Source organism: Ylistrum balloti, unplaced genomic scaffold (genome assembly GCF_031769215.1).
Source record: "Ylistrum balloti isolate Yb309-2 unplaced genomic scaffold, AGI_CSIRO_Ybal_v1 Utg370286, whole genome shotgun sequence".
Lineage (NCBI taxonomy): Eukaryota > Metazoa > Mollusca > Bivalvia > Pectinida > Pectinidae > Ylistrum > Ylistrum balloti.
The window spans coordinates 218,692-239,031 of NW_026782218.1; positions in this window are offsets into that span (position 1 = coordinate 218,692).

The following is a 20,340-nucleotide window of genomic DNA, read 5'->3' on the forward strand; positions in this document are numbered from 1 at the left end:
CTTTGGATTTGCGTTAGTAGCCTCTTGGACTTTGAAAGTTTATTCCCTTGATATTACTGATGAGAAGGGCTTACCTGTTGAAAGGTGGATTGGCTCTGCTGTGTTTTTGTAAGGACATTGTGACGTTTGAAGGCTTCCCTTTTGAAGCGGAGACACTCCCACCTTCCACCCTTTTGTGTATTTCTTATATTAGGTCTATTAAATTACCTGTATGAGTTTACACTCATTTGCATACATGGTACAAAGTTTCACATAAAAATTCAATGCAATTAACAAAACCAACCTGTTGAGAGGTATTCATGGTTAGAATAACAAATAAAGTAGCAAAATTTTCAGGAAAAAGCTGAAATATGGTGAGATTTCGAAGCTATTAAGTTCATTTGCAACTAAATTTATGTCTAAGGGATACCCTGGGTTATGTCCCCTTAGAGCTAGTCGCGGCGTCGGCACGTGAGCGTACAGGTAGAATGGGATCAGTCATGGATGAGTGATTTTAACAGACTTGGACTCGGAGGCCCGTGTAGTTAAATAGACACCTGTTGTATTTTACATGGACGTTACAACCCACTGGTCCGAAATAATACGGTACATAACATGTCGCACTTATTTCCAACTTGAATCCGTGACAGCATTCATTATGAAAACAAAGATATGCTGATGAAATTTGAAATATAATCATGATACTGCCATTATCAGAAAATCTGTCCCTGGAACAATTTTGCCGGAGCTGGAATTCGATGAAATTTTCGGTACTTTAAGTACATAATATGTGGCCAAACAATGTATAAATATTTCAGGTGAACAACTGTAAGTTGTCCAATAGTTTTCCAAGATTTGATTTATTGAAATTTGCAAGTAAAATTAAGACTTTTTTCTCCACTTAAACCTCCATAATTTCTTTATTTGTAATACGTACATATATATATATATATATATATATATATATATATATATATATATATATATGCACATGCGGTAGACTTCAATTTAGAGGGTTTGACCCAAGTTGATGATTTATTTTAAGTTTTTGAACAAGTTTTGGGTTAAGACGTGCATCCTGGCTAACATCCACGACAAGAATAATAAAATAGACCATAGTACAGGCCAAAGGGGACTTTTACTTTTCTTTTTTTTTATACTCACTTAGGATTTTACTACAAATAATACAAAATAAAGATTAAATCTGGATGAGGGTAAAATTACACGAAACAGGCCTTTTGAAATGATTTAAAGATATATGCTCACTAACCTGTCACTAACCCAGTATCACATGTACACATACGTGGTCATCAACCTCCACATCAAGGATAATAAACGTTCAAATATATGTTTTATATAGAATGTGCTAAAGGTTAAACATTCTCTACGTAAACATAATCAAAATGCATAGTGTTTCCAATTCTTATTCTGGATCTGGGAGACATAAATCTATACTACCATGTAATTAAGTTTTAATGGCAGAACAGGTTGGAAAATTTGTAGGGGCGTATAATGCTGCTCATCTGTTTACGATGTCATGCTAGTATCAAATAGATTTTCAGAGAATGCTTTTTAGATAACTAAAGATACTTTTTAAATGCAACCTCTGAGTTTACTCTTTATAATAAAGTTATGATAAAATACTGTAAGTGTTCCGAAGAATCAATCCACAGTGTTCAATTATTCTATTTGAATTCAGAGGAAAAATCATCGTTGTAGCGCCATATTCTGATATTAATGATAGTAATATTAGGAATAATGATACACCATACTCTCTATAATAATGGTACACCATTCCCTCTATAATAATGGTACACCATCCCCTCTATAATAATGATACACCATCCTCTCTATAATAATGATACACCATCCTCTCTATAATAATGATACACCATCCCCTCTATAATAATGATACACCATCCCCTCTATAATAATGATACACCATACCCTCTATAATAATGATACACCATTCCCTCTATAATAATGATACACCATCCCCTCTATAATAATGATACACCATTCCCTCTATAATAATGATACACCATCCTCTCTATAATAATGATACACCATCCCCTCTATAGTAATGGTACACCATCCCCTCTATAATAATGGTACACCATCCTCTCTATAATAATGATACACCATCCCCTCGATAATAATGATACACCATCCTCTCTATAATAATGGTACACCATCCCCTCTATAATAATGAAACACCATCCCCTCTATAATAATGAAACACCATCCCCTCTATAATAATGATACACCATCCCCTCTATAATAATGATACACCATCCCCTCTATAATAATGATACACCATCCCCTCTATAATAATGATACACCATCCTCTCTATAATAATGATACACCATCCCCTCTATAATAATGATACACCATCCCCTCTATAATAATGATACACCATCCCCTCTATAATAATGATACACCATCCCCTCTATAATATTGATACACCATCCTCTCTATAATAATGATACACCATCCCCTCTATAATAATGGTACACCACCCTCTCTATAATAATGTATATCATAAACATAACATTTTTCTATGCTAGTGTCCCTGTTAAGTCTTCTTAACTTAGACCTTTGAAGTCCATGTTAACAGCTGTCATAACGTACCGATAACGAGTTACCGTCAACTTGTTTAATTGACATGGGGAAAAACGCTTGGCACTCGCGTTTCAGGCGGAAAAAGATCAAAAGAGTGCCAACGTTTGTGGCAAACAATGATGACGTTTGTTTACAACCTAAAGCTTTATTGAAAATATTGGTATCGGTAATTCATTGCAAGTTTCTGGCATGAACATGGAAAAAATCTAAAATACGTGTAGCTGAAATTCTGTTTACGTTTTTGTTTGTCATTACAAATGCATCGTAAACTTAGAGGCAAAGTAAAATTGATCACTTCGAGTTATCTCTCTTGATACTCTCGTGGAAAAAAAAACCTCGACTCTGTCACACCACATCTACATCATAAAGCTATAAAGTTAAAACGAGTTAACACACACGTAATGATTCCTTACATATCCGATAATCAGTTTTTTTCAGGAGAGATTTGACTGGCACCAGTGACTACCATTCTCATGACGCTATGGTGTTGGCGCCATTTTCCAGCAGTCTCGTAATGTGTAGGTGTTACATTGATCATCAAATCAGACATCCCGTCACAGACTGTCTTGTGACATTCGTCTTGAGAGATACTTTTATGGACTAAGTCGTTAACTGTGATAATTAGTCATATCTACTGATGACACAGATAGTAGAAGAGCAGTTTGTGTTGACGCTATTCGAAGGAACAATAGACATCACGACTTTGTTGATGAAACTGTATGCTGTGAATTCACACAAGATAGTACAGATATATTTCAATGCTGCTGTACTTGTATAATATAACTGTAGACTTTAACAATGGTGTATATTGTAAATGTGAATAAAACAACAGAAGGGTAAACGTACCCTATATTGATATGAATTATGCTGTGCTGAATCACAAGAAAAATGTATAAATATTTAATTCTGTCATTGCATTATCTCCATCGTTTGATTAATTTTGTATTTACTTTCACTTTTAAGGAGTAAAGACTGATGATGATAATGATCACCGACCAGTATTGATGTTTGGGTGTCTCAGCTTCTCACACGTGAACTCCATATCAGTTTGGGTCCTGATCTTTCTCTCTGAATTGTTCTATATTATCAGAGTTTTAGCTAATTAGTTTTAATAAATCTATCTTACTCTACTTTCACTTAAGAAATTATGAAAACAGAATGCGAACTTCAAATGATGATAATAATGGAAATACGGAGTCTGCTGGAAACATAAAAGGGTCATACTATATAGATTATATAGCTGGTCGTTTATCTTACACAGTAATCAACATGGACGTTTTACTGCAAAACTGTATGCTAGGCAGATTTTTTTCAGAACCTCTTTTACTAATTTATCATTGCACACGAAACCTTTGACATTTGCAAGATGGACAAAAACACACAAATGATTAACACTTTCAATACCAAAAACAGCTGTTTGTCCTTCTATGTCTCGTCAGTGATGCCGGAGGACTAAATTATGACCCCTAGGAGGCAAATGAGAAAAAATGAAATTGGCCATGGTCTTATAGGGAAATATCAAGCCAAGGTTGCAGTCTCATTGTGATATTGTTTATTCAAGACGTGGAGTTATTAGTATGTGGATTTTAAAGAACTCTTTACAAGATCTTTTGACTAATCTTCCCTTCTATAAGAACATTTTTTTATTTTGTATACCACCAAACCCATTCTAAAGTATGGGAATATTTTCATTCTTTTGCAATGAGAGGTTTTTCCCCAACACATGTGAACTGCGGCACAGATATAAGTCCAAATTAGAGAAGAAATAAACGGGGAACAAAATCTTAAGACGACCGAGTTTCAGGTAAAATTGAGAACATCTTCGTCAAGTTTGTTAGTAATATCTTCAAACAGACTATTAGCATGCCTATGGGAATTTACTGTCCCTCAGTTGATTGTCTTGTTTTTATTAATTTATCGAAACAAGTCACGGAGACCTTGTAAAGTCCTTCAGTTTCAGTTATATTGATTGATCTATTTACGGATTTTACGTCCACTATTACGACCTTTCGGTCTTTCAGGGGACGACAGGAATATTGATGACGTCCTGTCTTTAAATAACAAGAGATGTACACCAGCCTCTTTCGCAATATTTTCCCCTACAAACCAAGATGGACAGAATTTTCCATTTCTGGATAGAAACATCCCTACACCCTTGACCTATGGCTTATACAACTTACAACACAGGTTTCCAAGAAATGCAGGTTAATGAAAATTATGGGAAAGTTTTACGGTCGTCCTATTTCTTGTGTGACATGAAGCCAGACGAGTTTGATACCTTTCGATTGTCTGTTGGTACCGTTTTTCCAGACATAGCTCTCATTTGGGAACTTGACATTACCAACTGGATTACCAAGTTTACAACATGTCGGGTGTCTTCGATGAAGCAGGCAGCGCTCACTTTTCAGGAACACCTGGTCTTAGCCTCTTTGTATTTTTTCTCAGAGTCTTCCTGTAAATATTTCTTTCGTTCATGTTTTGTTATAATTTTATTAATTTGGATTGTGATTCTGTTAAAGGTTATTCTGTTTGTTGTTCAGTACCACTGAGTAATAAAAATGAGTCACGTTGCCAATTTCCGGTTTACCTCGGTCCTACCCTTCATGCATCGCTTCTGATTATTACATTGTTTACAAGCTTGCTTTCTCTTGTTTCTGAACGGCAGTTTTTTAAAACGATTTTTGAAACCATGAAAACAATTCAAAACCGTTCTCATCGACCGTTTTGAATTGAATTTCATAAAGTGATTCCATATATTTTTGACACACAGACTTATAAATTTAGGCGAGTTGAAAAAAATGCTAGTTTATAGATTCGAAAGGATTCGATATACGACAAGAAATAGTCGATACAAGATATTGTAGCCTGGCAGAGATTTTAGATATTTCCTTTTCATATAAACTAGGTAGAATACAGATCATGCGCGTCATACAAAGATACAGGTGCGTCATAAAATCAGAACAGGTCCTTAATCTATTTCACATGGACAAATTGTGAACTTCCTTATGATACCTTTCGCGAATGTTTTAATTAAAACGCGCTAAATGATGCGACTGTGGTGTGACTTCGTTGACGTAAAGGAATATACATAAACATTAACAAGAAAAACGATTTACATCAGGTTACTTGCGAATCGGAAGGAGAACCCCAGAATAACAATATACACCTAGACAGGTATTGTACATTCGAGGCTGGAAATGAATCTGTCCTGTTTGCACACATTAAAATCTATTTATCAATTATTTAGTGATAAGAATGACAGAGAAACGTAGCGATATTGACAGTGGTTTACCAGTAATATCCCAGCAGTTTCAGACACGAACTACTGAAGTATTCTACGTGTTGTTTTGTGTCCTAAGGACATTAGAGAATACGTCTATTACAGTTACATCATCAATGTTTAGATATATTCATAATTAGATACCAAGTAAAATTATCATCTTCCAACAAAAACATATATATTTAATAATAAGAACGACAGTGAAAATTTTATTTCTAAAACGGCTGAACTAAATCTATACCCCGTGATGGATCAGCTGATAGTGATGTATCAGGTGGTAGTGATGTATCAGGTGGTAGTGATGTATCAGGTGGTAGTGATGTATCAGGTGATGTATCAGGTGGTAGTGATGTATCAGGTGGTAGTGATGTATCAGGTGATGTATCAGGTGGTAGTGATGTATCAGGTGGTAGTGATGTATCAGGAAGTAGTGATGTATCAGGTGATGTATCAGGTGGTAGTGATGTATCAGGTGATGTATCAGGTGATGTATCAGGTGGTAGTGATGTATCAGGTGGTAGTGATGTATCAGGTGGTAGTGATGTATCAGGTGGTAGTGATGTATCAGGTGGTAGTGATGTATCAGGTGATGTATCAGGTGGTAGTAATGTATCAGGTGATGTATCAGGTGGTAGTGATGATGGATCAGGAGGATCAGGTGATGTATCAGGTGGTAGTGATGTATCAGGTGGTAGTGATGTATCAGGTGATGTATCAGGTGGTAGTGATGTATCAGGTGGTAGTGATGTATCAGGTGGAAGTGATGTATCAGGTGGTAGTGATGTATCAGATGATGTATCAGGTGGTAGTGATGTATCAGGTGGTAGTGATGTATCAGGTGGTAGTGATGTATCAGGTGATGTATCAGGTGGTAGTGATGTATCAGGTGGTAGTGATGTATCAGGTGGTAGTGATGTATCAGGTGGTAGTGATGTATCAGATGATGTATCAGGTGGTAGTGATGTATCAGATGATGTATCAGGTGATGTATCAGGTGGTAGTGATGTATCAGGTGATGTATAGGTGATGTATCAGGTGTAGTGATGTATAGTGATGTATCAGGTGGGTGATGTATCAGGTGGTAGTGATGTATCAGGTGGTAGTGATGTATCAGGTGGTAGTGATGTATCAGGTGATGTATCAGGTGGTAGTAATGTATCAGGTGATGTATCAGGTGGTAGTGATGTACCAGGTGGTAGTGATGTATCAGGTGATGTATCAGGTGATGTATCAGGTGGTAGTGATGTATCAAGTGATGTATCAGGTGGTAGTGATGTATCAGGTGATGTATCAGGTGATGTATCAGGTGTTGTATCAAGTGATGTATCAGGTGGTAGTGATGTATATGGTGATGTATCAGGTGGTAGTGATGTATCAGATGATGTATCAGGTGATGTATCAGGTGGTGATGTATCAGGTGGTAGTGATGTATCAGGTGGTAGTGATGTATCAGGTGGTAGTGATGTATCAGGTGGTAGTGATGTATCAGGTGATGTATCAGGTGGTAGTGATGTATCAGGTGGTAGTGATGTATCAGGTGGTAGTGATGTATCAGGTGGTAGTGATGTATCAGGTGGTAGTGATGTATCAGGTGATGTATCAGGTGGTAGTGATGTATCAGGTGGTAGTGATGTATCAGGTGGTAGTGATGTATCAGGTGGTAGTGATGTATCAGGTGGTAGTGATGTATCAGGTGGTAGTGATGTATCAGGTGGTAGTGATGTATCAGGTGGTAGTGATGTATCAGGTGATGTATCAGGTGGTAGTGATGTATCAGGTGATGTATTAGGTGATGCATCAGGTGGTAGTGATGTATCAGGTGGTAGTGATGTACCAGGTGGTAGGGATGTATCAGGTGATGGATCAGGTGATGTATCAGTTGGTAGTGATGTATCAGGTGGTAGTGATGTATCAGGTGATGTATCAGGTGGTTGTGTCGGATCAGCTCAGTACTCACTTTCAAACTGAATTTTGTCAAAACATCTTCATCAAAACTGAAAAATTATGTTGAGCACTTAAGACTTTTAACATATCTATATCTAAGCAACCAAGAGGAATAAACCAAAATGTCGCTTGCTTAATATAGAATAATAAATAAAGAATAAAGAAAGTGAAAAAGTACTAATAAGATAAACAAAACTCTGTTGGTCTTACAGGTGAAATATATTCAAAGACATTGCTTAATTTCCATGATTGAACCTCGCAGGTCAGATTCCAGGAGCAAATACCAAAAAGTTAATCAAAATTGGTATCCAACCTCCTAAGGATGCTTTGGACCGAATGTAGTAAAAACATCTTTATTCCAACAGAAGGAGGATTTTAAATCGATTCCTCTGTTTATCATGTTAGGCCCCTTCCCCACAGAATTGCCCGAAAATCCAAGAATGATTCAGACCAAATATGGGCAAAATCGCAGGGATGTTTTTCGAAATTTGTAAATTTCCCCTCTTTGGCCTCGTCTCTCTGGCCCGGGGGTCCAGACCCACCATCTATACCAAACTATACCCCATTCCCTCATAAACTCTCACTTCTTCGTAGTAGACCGGATCAAGCTATACTGAGCCGAGTCACTCCATGACGATGACGTCAGTGTCGTCAAGTTTTACGTCAAGCAGCCATGACAATTTAGGCATTTCCCTGAATGTAGTTGAGGCTTTTATCTAAAGTTTCATCTGAACTAACGAAAGGTTTGACTTATTTACACCTAAGACAGTAAATTAATAGATGTTGTAATAAATGGTACATAATAATAAAAATATCTGCATGCTCAAGGTGTATTAAAGGTAGATTTTTTTCACTGTTATTTCTCGCCTCCACTATCTGAAGGAATAAGTGCGAATTCCTGGTGAAAGCTGTTGTTTTGCGGTACATCATTCATTGGGCAGTTATGTTTCAGATTAAGCTTTAAACACTTATCTCCACAAATCGCCTCGGATAACAGAATAATTGTATTGGAAAATGTCATCGGGGTCTTGAAAAAAACTTCGAGATATCCGAGTGTTCGAGTTAAAAGAGTTTCAACATTCATGGCGCTATTTAACTTGAAGCTCGCTGTTGCTTCTACAATTTGGATGACTATGTGAAAATTAATCGATTATGTCAATGTCTAAAGTCCTATCAAACTTCATACGGAAACCGGCGAGCCTTGTTATCATCATAAAGGTTCAAAAAAAGAATCTCGATCTCTTATGAAACATTGCCACACGTCTTTTCTTTATTAATGTAACTTACATAATGCGACCAATCAGCGTGCTGACAGTAAGGTTAGACTTCTGACGTCACAAATGGTAAATAATCTGGTTAACTTTTCAGTAATTCATATTTTTTGTTAAGATTTAAATTTCAGTATACGGAAAGTACAATCACTTTTCCATACTGAATTCAAGAGGTATTTTTTCATGTTCTGGTATAACACAGGATAGCGACTTGTATCCATGACAACACAAACTTCTGTTATTCTATACTTGATTAACAAAACAGGAAGTTAAAATAGAATTTCTTATACTCTCTCTCTCTCTCTCTCTTCTTCTTTTTCTTCCTGAGAAAGCTTAATACAAGGCATCTGCCACAATCTATACATAAAACTGACTGTGAAGTACACTATTAGTCACATGACTACTGAGCTATACTGGGACAAATCTAAGTCGCCACACATTTTTTGATGAATGATATAAGCGCACATTAAGCCTTTGGGACAAGTTTAAACACAGTGAGCAACAAACCAACTCGCGTCACTCGACTTCTTAATAATGGCAGACGACGCGAATGTCCCTTCCTGTCCTCTGTTCACGTCTACGAAGGATTTCAACGATCAACACGTTATCATTTTCTCACGGTAATTCTCCAAGTTTCATGTGCCAACAGACGGTTAAACAATATAAAATTTACATTATGTTCTAGTTTTTTTTAAATTCCTGTGAAATGCATTTTCCGTCCCTCCTCCACCCACTCACCGGACTTATCTTCTACCACCCACTCAGCGGACATATCCTCCACCACCCACTCACCGGACTTATCCTCCACCACCCACTCACCGGACTTATCCTCCACCACCACCCACTCAGTGGACATATATCACCGTATATTCAACTTACCAAACAGCGGACTTATCTCACCGTTATTCCACCACCCACTCAGCGGACTTAGAACTCACCGGACAAAAGTACATGATGCCATATTTACCTATCGGAACAAATATTTAAGATAACTGATCAGATATTGTTAACAGTATTTAGTGTGTGTTTTAAGACCATAAACTCTGTATTTAAGGACACATCATTTCGTTAATTGTTAAGTGATTTTCCTTGGTGATTGACTTATCCTCCACCACCCACTCACCGGACTTATCTTCTACCACCCACTCAGCGGACATATCCTCCACCACACCACTTATCCTCCACCACTCACCGGACTTATCCTCCACCACCACCCACCAGTGGACAACGGTTTTTGACTTAGCAAGATTCGCTAGTAGCAACTGCCTTGTTTCTTAAGCAAAATGCAGATAACCACTCACCGGACTTATCCTCCACCACCCACTCAGCGGACTTATCCTCCACCACCCACTCAGCGGACTTATCCTCCACCACCCACTCAGCGGACTTATCCTCCACCACCCACTCAGCGGACTTATCCTCCACCACCCACTCACCGGACTTATCCTCCACCACCCACTCAGCGGACTTATCCTCCACCACCCACTCAGCGGACTTATCCTCCACCACCCACTCAGCGGACTTATCCTCCACCACCACCCACTCAGCGGACTTATCCTCCACCACCCACTCAGCGGACATATCCTCCACCACCCACTCAGCGGACTTATCCTCCACCACCACCCACTCAGTGGACATATCCTCCACCACCCACTCAGTGGACATATCCTCCACCACCCACTCAGCGAACTTATCCTCCACCACCCACTCAGCGGACTTATCCTCCACCACCCACTCAGCGGACTTATCCTCCACCACCCACTCAGTGGACTTATCCTCTACCACCCACTCAGCGGACTTATCCTCCACCACCCACTCAGTGGACTTATCCTCCACCACCCACTCACCGGACTTTTCCTCCACCACCCACTCAGTGGACTTATCCTCTACCACCCACTCAGCGGACTTATCCTCCACCACCCACTCAGCGGACTTATCCTCCACCACCCACTCAGCGGACTTATCCTCATCCACCAACTCAGCGGACTTATCCTCCACCACGAACACTTGGCATTTAGTTTGATCATATTATATACTTTCTTCTTAAACGGACACTAGAAATTAAAAGCTTGGAACCAACTTCAGGCTTCCGTTAAGGACGGCGTTATACAACCATATCAAATGTCCTCTGACATTTATTTCAGTTCCCTGTGTGTTATTGTTTTTTCGCAATAAACATAGAAATTCGTGTTTTTCATTCAGTGATAAACAAACAAGTTCAATTTCAAGTGTTTTTATTCAGCGATAAACATACAAACAGTGAAAGGCAACAAAGGACACGTGTGTGATTACAGATACTGGACACTCCAGATTCTGAAGAGGAACACCGAGAATTACAATACTTCGATAAACACAAGATATTAGTACCACCTCTTGCACAATGATACCGATCTTAACCTATTTTGTCTCTTACGTTGTATAGTCGTTACAAGGTACTTACAAAGGTCAGTGTTTGCGTATATAGATATTTACGTTCTGCAGTAGTACGTGAATTCGTCACTATTTTTATTGTAAAGATGCGATTATAAACAGGGTTTAAAATGTGCAAAAAGCCAATTAAAGCATCTAGTTAATAAAACACAATATGTATTTTAATAAAATAGGAAATAAAAAGAATAAGTAAATATTCCCTCTTTGAATCATTTTGTTGTCGTGGGCGTTGTCAATAACATTCTTGATAATGCCTCCAGTACAAACGATGTCAATAACGCTAAAAAGGCGCTGAATACATCTCCGGTACAATATGTTTGTTAATACAGATCTCACCGTTGTAAGGGAATATTTTTTTATATATTTTACATCAATCCGTGGTCATTAATTGTTATAATGTTATTTTGAATTCTCTTTGCTTGCATCAAAGTGAATAACACATCGAGTTAACTACACATTTACAAATATGTACAGTTGAAACTCGTTGTCTCGAAATCGCTTGAGTCGAAATTCCATTTGAGTCGAAATAATTTTCAAGTCTCGATTTTTTAGTTACTCTTACGTATCATAACACTTTGATGTAGGAAGATATATTTTGAAAATTCCTTAGATAATACCTACCTGAGGAGTGAAATATATCACTGCTGATCTCCATGATAGCATCGATCACGTGCCAGATATCCACGAATGGATGTCTTTTTGAAGTAATCGCTTACAAACCACTGAATCAGGAAAAATGTATAAAAAACTTGATTTAAATCTGTTATGGGGATATTAACCTAGAAATTTTACATGGCCATATCGTTAATCAGCTCTCTCTTCATAATACATGTTTAATGACTGTCCACGACAGGCTGATTAATGAGAGCAGAGAACAGTTGACGCTGAATTTCCAACCACTAAAATACTTTGAGTCTCCGCAACATGTTAGCGTTGTGGGGCTCACTAGGGGAAGTCATCTCTAGGATTCTATCATCCCTAAAACTAGGGGAAGTCGTCTCTAGGATTCTATCATCCGTAAAAACTAGGGGAAGTCGTCTCTAGGATTCTATCATCCGTAAAACTAGGGGAAGTCGTCTCTAGGATTCTATCATCCCTAAAACTAGTTGAAGTCGTCTCTAGGATTCTATCATCCCTAAAACTAGGGGAAGTCGTCTCTAGGATTCTATCATCCGTAAAACTAGGGGAAGTCGTCTCTAGGATTCTATCATCCGTAAAAACTAGGGGAAGTCGTCTCTAGGATTCTATCATCCGTAAAACTAGGGGAAGTCGTCTCTAGGATTCTATCATCCGTAAAACTAGGGGAAGTCGTCTCTAGGATTCTTTCATCCGTAAATCTAGGGGAAGTCGTCTCTAGGATTCTATCATCCGTAAAACTAGGGGAAGTTCTCTAGGATCATCATCCGTAAAACTAGGGGAAGTCGTCTCTAGGATTCTATCATCCGTAAAACTAGGGGAAGTCGTCTCTAGGATTCTATCATCCGTAAAACTAGGGGAAGTCGTCTCTAGGATTCTATCATCCGTAAAACTAGGGGAAGTCGTCTCTAGGATTCTATCATCCCTAAAACTAGTTGAAGTCGTCTCTAGGATTCTATCATCCCTAAAACTAGTTGAAGTCGTCTCTAGGATTCTATCATCCCTAAAACTAGTTGAAGTCGTCTCTAGGATTCTATCATCCGTAAAACTAGTTGAAGTCGTCTCTAGGATTCTATCATCCGTAAAACTAGGTGAAGTCGTCTCTAGGATTCTATCATCCGTAAAACTAGTTGAAGTCGTCTCTAGGATTCTATCATCCGTAAAACTAGGGGAAGTCGTCTCCAGGATTCTATCATCCGTGAAACTAGGGGAAGTCGTCTCTAGGATTCTATCATCCGTAAAACTAGGGGAAGTCGTCTCTAGGATTCTATCATCCGTAAAACTAGAGGAAGTCCTCTATAGGATTCTATCATCCGTAAAACATCCGTAAAAACTAGGGGAAGTCGTCTCTAGGATTCTATCATCCGTAAAACTAGGGGAAGTCGTCTCTAGGATTCTATCATCCGTAAAACTAGGGGAAGGATTCTATCATCCGTAAAACTAGGGGAAGTCGTCTCTATTCTATCATCCGTAAAACTAGGGGAAGTCGTCTCTAGGATTCTATCATCCCTAAAACTAGGGGAAGTCGTCTCTAGGATTCTATCATCCGTAAAACTAGGGGAAGTCGTCTCTAGGATTCTATCATCCGTAAAACTAGGGGAAGTCGTCTCTAGGATTCTATCATCCGTAAAACTAGGGGAAGTCCTCTATAGGATTCTATCATCCGTAAAACTAGGGGAAGTCGTCTCTAGGATTCTATCATCCCTAAAACTAGGGGAAGTCGTCTCTAGGATTCTATCATCCGTAAAACTAGAGGAAGTCCTCTATAGGATTCTATCATCCGTAAAACTAGGGGAAGTCGTCTCTAGGATTCTATCATCCGTAAAACTAGGGGAAGTCGTCTCTAGGATTCTATCATCCGTAAAACTAGTTGAAGTCGTCTCTAGGATTCTATCATCCCTAAAACTAGGGGAAGTCGTCTCTAGGATTCTATCATCCCTAAAACTAGTTGAAGTCGTCTCTAGGATTCTATCATCCGTAAAACTAGGTGAAGTCGTCTCTAGGATTCTATCATCCGTAAAACTAGTTGAAGTCGTCTCTAGGATTCTATCATCCGTAAAAACAAGGTGAAGTCGTCTCTAGGATTCTATCATCCGTAAAACTAGGGGAAGTCGTCTCTAGGATTCTATCATCCGTAAAACTAGGGGAAGTCGTCTCTAGGATTCTATCATCCGTAAAACTAGGGTCCTCTATAGGATTCTATCATCCGTAAAACTAGGGGAAGTCGTCTCTAGGATTCTATCATCCGTAAAACTAGGGGAAGTCGTCTCTAGGATTCTATCATCCCTAAAACTAGGGGAAGTCTATCATCCTATCATCCGTAAAACTAGGGGAAGTCTAGGATTCTATCATCTAAAACTAGGATTCTATCATCCGTAAAACTAGGGGAAGTCCTCTCTAGGATTCTATCATCCGTAAAACTAGGGGAAGTCGTCTCTAGGATTCTATCATCCGTAAAACTAGGGGAAGTCGTCTCTAGGATTCTATCATCCGTAAAACTAGGGGAAGTCGTCTCTAGGATTCTATCATCCGTAAAACTAGGGGAAGTCGTCTCTAGGATTCTATCATCCGTAAAACTAGGGGAAGTCGTCTCTAGGATTCTATCATCCGTAAAACTAGGGGAAGTCGTCTCTAGGATTCTATCATCCGTAAAACTAGGGGAAGTCGTCTCTAGGATTCTATCATCCGTAAAACTAGGGGAAGTCGTCTCTAGGATTCTATCATCCGTAAAACTAGGGGAAGTCCTCTATAGGATTCTATCATCCGTAAAACTAGGGGAAGTCGTCTCTAGGATTCTATCATCCGTAAAACTAGGGGAAGTCGTCTCTAGGATTCTATCATCCGTAAAACTAGGGGAAGTCGTCTCTAGGATTCTATCATCCGTAAAAACTAGGGGAAGTCGTCTCTAGGATTCTATCATCCGTAAAACTAGGGGAAGTCGTCTCTAGGATTCTATCATCCGTAAAACTAGGGGAAGTCGTCTCTAGGATTCTATCATCCGTAAAACTAGTTGAAGTCGTCTCTAGGATTCTATCATCCGTAAAACTAGGGGAAGTCGTCTCTAGGATTCTATCATCCGTAAAACTAGGGGAAGTCGTCTCTAGGATTCTATCATCCGTAAAACTAGGGGAAGTCGTCTCTAGGATTCTATCATCCGTAAAACTAGGGGAAGTCGTCTCTAGGATTCTATCATCCGTAAAACTAGGGGAAAGATTCTATCATCCGTAAAACTAGGGGAAGTCGTCTCTAGGATTCTATCATCCGTAAAACTAGGGGAAGTCGTCTCTAGGATTCTATCGTCCGTAAAACTAGGGGAAGTCGTCTCTAGGATTCTATCATCCGTAAAACTAGGGGAAGTCGTCTCTAGGATTCTATCATCCGTAAAACTAGGGGAAGTCGTCTCTAGGATTCTATCATCCGTAAAACTAGGGGAAGTCGTCTCTAGGATTCTATCATCCGTAAAACTAGGGGAAGTCGTCTCTAGGATTCTATCATCCGTAAAACTAGGGGAAGTCGTCTCTAGGATTCTAACATCCGTAAAACTAGGGGAAGTCGTCTCTAGGATTCTATCATCCGTAAAACTAGGGGAAGTCGTCTCTAGGATTCTATCATCCGTAAAACTAGGGGAAGTCGTCTCTAGGATTCTATCATCCGTAAAACTAGGGGAAGTCGTCTCTAGGATTCTATCATCCGTAAAACTAGGGGAAGTCGTCTCTAGGATTCTATCATCCGTAAAACTAGGGGAAGTCGTCTCTAGGATTCTATCATCCCTAAAACTAGGGGAAGTCGTCTCTAGGATTCTATCATCCGTAAAACTAGGGGAAGTCGTCTCTAGGATTCTATCATCCGTAAAACTAGGGGAAGTCGTCTCTAGGATTCTATCATCCGTAAAACTAGGGGAAGTCGTCTCTAGGATTCTATCATCCGTAAAACTAGGGGAAGTCGTCTCTAGGATTCTATCGTCCGTAAAACTAGGGGAAGTCCTCCATAGGATTCTATCATCCGTAAAACTAGGGGAAGTCGTCTCTAGGATTCTATCATCCGTAAAACTAGGGGAAGTCGTCTCTAGGATTCTATCATCCGTAAAAACTAGGGGAAGTCGTCTCTAGGATTCTATCATCCGTAAAAACAAGGTGAAGTCGTCTCTAGGATTCTATCATCCGTAAAACTAGGGGAAGTCATCTCTAGGATTCTATCATCCGTAAAACTAGGGGAAGTCGTCTCTAGGATTCTATCATCCGTAAAACTAGGGGAAGTCATCTCTAGGATTCTATCATCCGTAAAACTAGGGGAAGTCGTCTCTAGGATTCTATCATCCGTAAAACTAGGGGAAGTCATCTCTAGGATTCTATCATCCGTAAAACTAGGGGAAGTCATCTCTAGGATTCTATCATCCGTAAAACAAGGGGAAGACGTCTCTAGGATTCTATCATCCGTAAAACTAGGGGAAGTCGTCTCTAGGATTCTATCATCCGTAAAACTAGGGGAAGTCATCTCTAGGATTCTATCATCCGTAAAACTAGGGGAAGTCATCTCTAGGATTCTATCACCCGTGAAACTAGGGGAAGTCGTCTCTAGGATTCTATCATCCGTAAAACTAGGGGAAGTCATCTCTAGGATTCTATCTCTAGGATTCTATCATCCGTAAAAACTAGGGGAGGTCATCTCTAGGATTCTATCATCCGTAAAACTAGGGGAAGTCGTCTCTAGGATTCTATCATCCGTAAAACTATGGGAAGTCCTCTATAGGATTCTATCATCCGTAAAACTAGGGGAAGTCGTCTCCAGGATTCTATCATCCGTAAAACTTTTAAAATTCGGCGATTTTTAAGACATACGTCTTAGAAATACGTTTCATTATCACGGACATAATTTATAGGAGTCGTCTAAAGAAATTCATCATACATTTCGTCCTGTAATCAATTAATGTTTTGAGACAGATATTACTTTAGGTTATTCGAATCATATGGTCAAGTACCCGCATTATTTCAAAAATCCAAACTTGTTGTAGTATGAGACAAATGCACGTCCTCATCTATAATTTGACATGGATTTCGGCCAATTTTGACATCTCTCTTTCTCCTCTAACTTTTTAGGGCTTCACATCACTGAAAATTCCTAAAAAAGATGAAACGGCTGTATAATATATTCTGATTCCTTATTTGGTTCTTCTGTATCAGTTTTTAGTTAGTCCTGAAAGGCGGTATCAGAAGTATATCTTTTGTGAATCTTTGTCGTACAGGAAATATTAAAAGTTACCCCCGTTTTGTGACGTTATGCATGCTAACTATGAATGATTGATGAATGTACTTTACACTTTACACTAATAATCAATAACATTATCCAAGAAGTTTTAAAACATAATATCATTAATCTGCTTTCTCCACATAGCACATGTTAAATGACTGTCATTTCTCTATCTTATTCTAACTTCGTATTGAAATATATTCTTTTTATTTAGATAAGTCATCCTGGAGGTTGTCCTCTTATAAAAAGCATCTTTTATACATGTCAACCATGAAATATTCTCCCATCCCTGAGGTGTGTCCAAGCTTTTGACAGTGTCCGTTTTTCTTGTCTCATTATAAGAATGAGACGGGAATTTTCCCATCGTATCTATGACATCATGTTAACGGCAGGAAGCCTTTCGATGACAAAAACACATAGGAAGGCCAGCAGGGTTAGTAAAACATTAATTCATCCTCTTTTGAAGAAGATATGATTATCTCAACCCAAGGGGAAAGAATATTAAGCTGCAAACACTCAAAATATTAATAACATTTCCTGTAGGATGTTGATCCCATCCCCAAGAGAATGACAACTTCTATTGTTAAAGTGATAATGAATAGTAAAAATTATTCATCAATGTGTCCTACGTATTTTACATCAGAGCTTACATAATAAAATACACATACCAAAATGTTCAGACATAATTTGATTTATGAGACACTGAAATTCATACTTATTTGATACATAAGATATATATCTAAACATAGAAAGTGAAATGAAACACGTATGTTCAGATCTGATGATGTAAGAAGTGAAATAGTGGTTAGGCCTGTCCCTACCGAGAAGTCGCCAAACCCTATTATCGTAACCTGACAGCCTAGAAATTACAGTTATTAGTCCCCACTTCTGTTAGACACACAGGTAGAATCTCAGGTAACAGGTAAAAATGTAACGTAACAGATCACACAAGTAAAATATATATGTAAAATATATGGTTAGTATGGAACTGGCTATAATTGGTTTGTCATTGCCTTCATAAAACAACTCATTCCTTTGTCTTATAAAAAGTGGGGAAAATCGAAAATACTCTTTCAGAACCTCATCGACACCCTATTCTACCTCAAGCCAAATCGAGTCTGCAATTAGCTTAATTTTGATTCCAATTAATCAGGCTGCTTTTACAGGTCAAACAACTGCATTAAGCTACAGAATAACAAACAGGAATCTCCTCTCATTAGTTTAAGTAAGGAGACTCTGGAATTAGTGACGCTGTTGATTGAGGGATGATAAGCTTGGATTATTAGGCATTCTTTGTCACAAATAATCCCTTCCTGAATCATATCACAATGATTCCTCTAATCTGATAAAACAGTGTACTTATTTAAGGATCCCTCATGTCTTTGAAGTATATTTTATGATAAACAACACGCGCTAGATACCAAACATCATTTTTACGACAATCTATCAAACGCTATATATTCGCATTAGAAAGCTTAATGGCGGTAATTAATCATTACATTCTGATGACGTTAAAAACTCATTTGTTTTTTTTTTAATTTCCTGGAATAAGTTCAAAGTACATGCGACAGAGACATATTGAGATTTAGTGCCGTGTAGATTGCTACCGAATACACCATTTACTGGAAGCGGATAAACTTTAGACTCCATCAAGAATATTCATTAATTTACGCACCCGGATTCTAAATTCTACGTAACATACCATGTGTAGCTTGCTAAAGAAAGATAAGCAGGATTTTACACTGTAGTCCCAGACATTTCACTACTGAGGGAGATGTAGATTGAAAAGGGTAAGAACGTGGGAGAGAATAATATATTTCTCGAGAAGGATACAATAATACCAGCAGATACATAAAAACTGGGGTACAGATCAACCGTTAACACAGAGGTACAATACGATTAAACACTCGATAAAGCATATTAAATAACTCGTTTGCTGAACGGCAATAACACAGGGGGCTTAGTCCATTAAATAAATAAAGTGCCATTTTATTTTATTTACATTTTTTCAGTTTTAAACATTGAAGTATACAAATATCAACATAAACACTAACATCCATTTATCCATCATCCACTCGTCCATCATCATCATCATCATCATCATCATCATCATCATCATCATCATCATCACCACCACCACCACCACCACCACCACCATCATCATCATCATCATCATCTTCAGCACCACCACCACCACCACCACCACCATCATCATCATCATCTACATATACAGTGTTAACCTCATCAACATTCACATTAAAACATGCACCTCAACATCATCAAAAAAACCACACATGTCCATCAACATGTCTTCATGTTACTATATTCTTAGTTATACGTTATAACTACATGCCATTCACAACCTCATCTTACATACTCACACACCCACACCTGCTCACACATACTCATCACATAGAATCAGATACACCAGATAGGCAAAGAGAGGTAAAGAGAGAGAAGATGGAGAGAGAGAGAGAGAGAGAGAGAGAGAGAGAGAGAGAGAGAGAGAGAGAGAGAGAGAGAGAGAGAGAGAGAGAGAGAGAGAGAGAGAGAGAGAGAGAGAGAGAGAGAGAGAGAGAGAGAGAGGGGGGTGTGTGTGAAGAAAGTCAAGAGTCGATCTGGGTTAGAGATTCTATAAAAAAATTTAAAAAAAATAAATAAAAGTCCGCATTACTTCAGGATCAAAACCAGTAATTGTTATTAACATGTAATAGCACATGTATTCTAATTATAAGAAAATTCCAACATTAATTTCCGTTTCTTCCATTCATTGTCTCAAGTTAGCCTCATCACCTTTGCTATTAGATATAAACTTCTGACAAATATAAAATTCCTTAATTGAGTTAATGAGGGCATTTGGACTTAGCATTTTATGTTGACATCTTGTCTTATATATATAATTGGATAATGATTAAAATTTCATTATCATG